Genomic DNA, 6,000 nt, shown 5'->3' on the forward strand with positions numbered 1-6,000 from the left:
GATCCATACTTCACTTATGGTAACGACGTGTTTGCTGCGGATCGCTAATCCTAAGCTATTTAGGTAGGTAACTATATTACCAATTCCATCCATTATGAAGTTCTTAGATTCCTGCAGGATTCAATGATAATCAATTATTTCATTTGGCATGTTTAATCCCTTCTACACTAATCCTTCTACTTTAACCATTTAACAGAAATAGGAAATGTGGTCGGTCAAAAGCCTTAGTAAGCAAATCATCAAGTTGGGTCGTGGTACCTATTTGACATCTATTAATTTCTTTTCATAGAAGTCTCTAATAAAATGGTACTTGATCCCAATGTGTTTGGTCTTAAAATGGTTAACAAGGTTCTTAGTCACACCAATAACAGCAGTATTATCAACAAAAATAGGAGTGTTAGAAATATGCAAACTGTAGTCACGCAGTTGTTACTGAATCCAGATAACCTGAGAGGTACAACTTGCAGCAGCAATATATTCATCTTCAGACGTTGATTGTGCAACAGAACTACGTTTCTTACACTACCTACTCACTAACCTGCTACCTAGAAACTGACAACCACCATAGGTAGATTTGAAATCTCTTTTACATCCTTCATAGTCAGAATCACTGTAAGCAGTTAACTCAAACATATCCTTCCGTGGATACCATAAGCCCAAACTAAGAGTCCCCTAGAGATACCGAATGATCTTCTTTGCTGCTAACATATGATTCACATTCGGATTCTCTTAATAACGAGCACACAAGCAAGTCGCGAACATGATATCAGGGCATGATGCTGTAAGAAACATTAAGGAACAAATAATAGCTCGATATAAGGTCTGGTTGACTTTCTCCCCTTGATTTTCTGGCTTAATCCAGTGATTCACCGATAGAGAATTCTTGACAACTCGTTCTTCTTCCATCTTGACCTGGCTGAAAATGTCAGCTACATACTTCGTTTGATGTAGAAAGATGCCTTTTTTCATGTGATCAACCTGCAACCCTAGAAAGAAACTAATAGTACCAAGTGAACTCATCTTGAATCTTTTCTACATAACATCTTAAAATTCATTTACCATATTCTGATCTATAGACCCAAAGATGATATCATCCATATAAATCTGTACCAACATAATTTCATCACCCTTTTCTTTCATAAATAGAGTCTGATCGATTACTCCTCTCTTGAAACCCTTCTCTATGATGTAGTTTGAAAGAGAAGCATACCAAGCTCTCGGGGCTTGGTGAAGACCATATAACGCTTTCTTTAAGAGATACATCTTCTCTGGATGATGTGGATCAACAAAACTCGGTGGCTGAGTCACATACACTGTCTCTTGAAGAGTACCATACAAGATTTCACTCTTAACATCCATCTAATATAATTTAAAACCTTTGAAGGAAGCAAACGCCAAAGAACATATGAATTTCCTCCAGTCTCGCAACCGGAGCATATACTTCATTATAATCAATTTCTGGAATCTGCTGATAACCTCTAACAACTATTCTTACTTTATTATGGATCACAATACTTTGGTCATCTTTCTTATTTTTCAAAATCCACTTCAGGCCATATGGTTTACAGCCTTTCAGTGGAATCACTAACCGCCAAACACCCAAATGATTGAACTACAATAGTTCTTCCTGCGTAGCTATAACCCACTCATCATACTACAATGCCTCTTTGATGTCTTCAGGTTCGACTTGTGACACAAGGCATGAGTGTAATTCCTGATGATTTTTCCAGTCTGATTCAAATGAGTATAAAAAGTAGTCATAACATTTGTAGAGGGTGTAACTCTTTCATCTGTGGTAGAAGATCCATCTCCTGCAGCACCTGAAACACCTGCAGAGTCAAGCACATAATCATCAAAGCATTTAGGGAGAGTTATCATTCTACTCGATCGCCTTAAATTCTCATACTCGGTAGATTTATCAGTAGTGGGCTGAATAGGTTCCTCAGTTACTACTCCTTCAAGCACTTCCTTCCCCTTTGATTGTAACACAGTCTCCTCTAATTGTGTGATAGAATCATCAGAATCTGATTCATCATTATTCGGCCCAAGATCAGGAGCACTTGTCCCAGCTTCAATTAGAATATTAGATTGCACAAGTACATCAGATACGTTCTCAGAGGAGATACGCATGTTATACATCATTTGTTAAGAAATCTCCTCATCCTCAGAGTTCTCCACAAGAAGACGAAATGATTCAAACAATTCGTCATAATCAAACTGCCATGAATATCCTTTACCAGCTGGAATTAGAGCATCTCTTTGAATATCAATTTAAGTACGTTCTTCAACACACCGAGAATCCAGATTATATACCCTTTTACACACGTTCCCATAACCCAAAAATCTCCCTGTAATCGCTTTAAGATTGAATTTACCACCCGTATCCCGAATCATAATGGTATAAAGAGCACCGAATGATTCAAGATGCTTGATGTTCGGTTTTCTTTTAAGTAACAGCTCATAACATGTCTTGCCGTGTCATTTGACAACAAGAAATTTATTCATTGCATAACACACTTTAGAAACCACTCCACTCCAAAAGGTACCAGGAAATTCTGAGTCAGCCAACATCATTTGGGCAGTCTCAATTAGAGTTCTATTCTTTCTTCCAGCTATACCATTCATTTGCGGAGTATAAGGTGAACTGAACTACTATTGAATGCCTCTTTCATTACAGAACTATTCCATCTTCTGATTTTTAAATTATGTCCTGTTGTTTGTGCGAATTCTTCTTAACTTCAACTTGTAGGGTGTTTCAAGTCTTGTGATCAACAACTTGATTTGGTCAAAAGTCTCAGCTTTACTTTTCAGCATCACTACCTACGTCAAACGCGAGTATTCATCAGTTACCACCAAACAATAAGAGTGACCTGTAATACTCGTCTTGTTGATTGGACCAAAACAATCTAAATGAAGAAGCTCAAGCAGAGTAAGAATGGAATGATGCTTCTTTACTTGGTGAGGCTTCTTGGTCTGCTTCCCTTTCTTACACGATATGCAGCCTTCAGGTACATGGAACCCTTTAACATTGACACCTTCAACTAAGTTGTTGTGAACTAGGTGGTTCATCTTCCTAGAGCTTAAATGACCCATCCGTTTATACCATAGGATATATTCTTGTTCAGTAGCTTTGGACATGAAAGCCTGTTGCACTGTAGCTGCTTTGACATAATCCTTTAACATATCCAGAATATATAGGTCTCAACTTCTTGGTGCCTTCATAAGAATCATATTTTGAAGAACTTTATACTCTTTTCTCATTATATAACTGTTGTTCATCAAATAACACTTTATGCCTTTTATCACAAACTTGAGAAATTGACAGCAGGTTATTTGTCATCTCCTTAACATAGCTCACTTTATCATAACTGACCGAGGAATTTGAAATCATTACGTGAGCAGTAATAAAATATCCTTGATCACCTGCTAAAGAAACTACTCCTCCCTTGATAGATTTTTAACATCGTGAAGTAGGGACATGTTTCCTGTCATGTGATGTGATGCCCCACTATCAACAATCCATGTATTTTTGTTTGGATTGTAGGTGACCTGCACAATAAGAGAAAATGATTATTTTAATGGGGATACCCATGCTTTATCAGCAATGGGTTTCCCGATGACACTCACAACCTTTTCATCCTCCCTTTGATCTACCAAAACCTCAGCAGTTCCTGAACTGCTTGTCCCAGTTTATCCCTCTTTAGTTTTCCACATTTGATTTTTGTGTAAAGGTTTCTTAAAATAAGCATTGTTTTGATCAACCTTTAACTAATTTTCCAGTTTAGAAGGATGTGGAGGAATCACCTGTTTTTCAGACTCACCAGAAGTAGGTCGGGAAGACGTGATTCTTCTGAGGAGAAGCTGATCTGAAATTATGGAATCTCTTAGGTGGACTCACCCAAATCTCCTCCTGGGTGTTATAAATTTCTCAGGACACATAAAAGCCCTATGACCAACATCCCACAATGAAAACATGAACGTGTTTCCATCATTTCCCCTGTAGTAAAAATCAAACCTAGGGTTATGTTCATTCGAGGATCTAGGTCTTTGAGGTCTGGGTGGAGACCTACCATTCATTGGTGATCTTTCAGGATTCCTAACCAGAGACCTTTTAGGAGGAGGAACATACTTAGGTGGTGAATTACATGCGGGTTTCAAGAAGTCCTCCTCTTTAAAACTAGGCCCTTTAACGAACTTGATCGGAGATCTATTCCTAATTCTGATTGGTCTCTGATTAGTTAGGTTCTTTAGAATAGTAACTGGCTTAGGACTTAGTTTGCCATTACCATCCCCCTTTTGTTTATCCCCATTTTTACCCTCTCCTAGAGTTTCAGAACTATCTATCCCTTTACCCTTGTATCGTTTGATCATAGTCGGTAGGGGTTTAAGGTAGACCTCTCAAAATTGTTTCTTAGGTGGTGCAAAACTATATTCATGCTCAAATGGAGGAGGACACAGCTTATAGTCAAACCCATTCCCCTTCCCGACTTCAGTCTGACAATACTCTAACACAAAAGCAGATCACTTAAAAATAAACACCTTATCTCTTTTCGTTTCATAGCTAATCATAAATGATTCCTTTTCTCTCTTAAGGGCATCTATCTCATTGATATACTTCACTATTTTCTGAGTATTTAGCATCACGTTGGATTTCAAATCGGTCACCTGATCCTCCAGGGTTTTAATGATCTCCCTAAACTCCTTCTCTCGACTTCTATAAAACACATTATCATCTTATTGCCTCCTAAGTGTGGCACTACTTTTCTTAAGAAAGTCATTTTCTTGTTCTAAGGCAGCATAATTATTACAGTTGAGGCTAATGTTAGTCAACTGCTTAACCTGTTCTTTTAGTTTAGCACACTTAGTACAAGCATTTAAAGATTCACTAAGGTCTTTAAGTTTATGTTCTAAACTAACACAATGTTCAAAAACAGCATTAGCTTCAGATTGTGCCTTTGATTTATTTGAGGAATCTGCCATGAAAGCATATAGACGCGTGAATTTTCACCATCTGTACCAGATTTTGATTCGGACTCCGATTCGGATTCTGAACTGGAGCTGTCTACCCTAATTTCCAAGTTTTCAAACATATTACCATTAACCTCATCAGTAACCTTTTTAACCTTACCATCATCATTAACAACATAACATCCCTGACGGTAAATCTTCATTCTCACATGATTTCCAGGATTCCTAGTCTAAGGATGACGACTCACTATCAGTCCACACGTCTCCATCATTATGCATAGCCCACTTAAACTTCTCTGTTACTATTTTGTTAACAATCCCTCGATGCAGAAAGTTTGCTCAGTACCATGATTGCTCAATTTGATGCTCCATTTTGCACATATAACACTTGCATAACTTATCTCATCCAATACATCCTATCTTTTCTCTCTCAGCCTTCTCTTTCCCAACTTCTTCTTCAGTCATCTGAACCCTCACCACGTTATCATGATCATCATAAGAATCGGTCACATCAATTAACCAGTCGTACACCTCGTCTTCTTATGTTGCATCTAAGGCTTTGGATGATTCATCAGCAATAGGAATGTTGACCTTGTTCTTCTGTTCCCTATTCTAGTTATGAAATGGGTTGTGAAAACCTGTCTACTTCGGCTTACTGCAGTTTCTCTTGAAATGTCCCAACTCACTGCAGTTGTAGCATCTCACCTTGTTCATGTCAAAGCCAAATTTGGTGTTCTTGTTGACACCTAATGTCTTCTCACCTATTTTCTGTAAGTACCTCTTAGCTCTACGAATGACACTACCCATAGCCCAGAGGAGGTACATTTTCTCCATTTCATTTTCATCAATCTGATCATAGTCTTCGGCTTCTAAATGACTATTCCCAATATGACCATTCAACAAATCATTATATGAATTCACAACCACTGACACTAATGCAATGTCCTCTTCTACCCCCTTAATTGTTCGCAAAAGAATGCTATCTATTTTGAGAATCTCAGAACTATCATCTTTGCATGAGGTGATATGATG

The sequence above is a fragment of the Rutidosis leptorrhynchoides genome, chromosome 2 (assembly GCF_046630445.1).
Source record: "Rutidosis leptorrhynchoides isolate AG116_Rl617_1_P2 chromosome 2, CSIRO_AGI_Rlap_v1, whole genome shotgun sequence".
Lineage (NCBI taxonomy): Eukaryota > Viridiplantae > Streptophyta > Magnoliopsida > Asterales > Asteraceae > Rutidosis > Rutidosis leptorrhynchoides.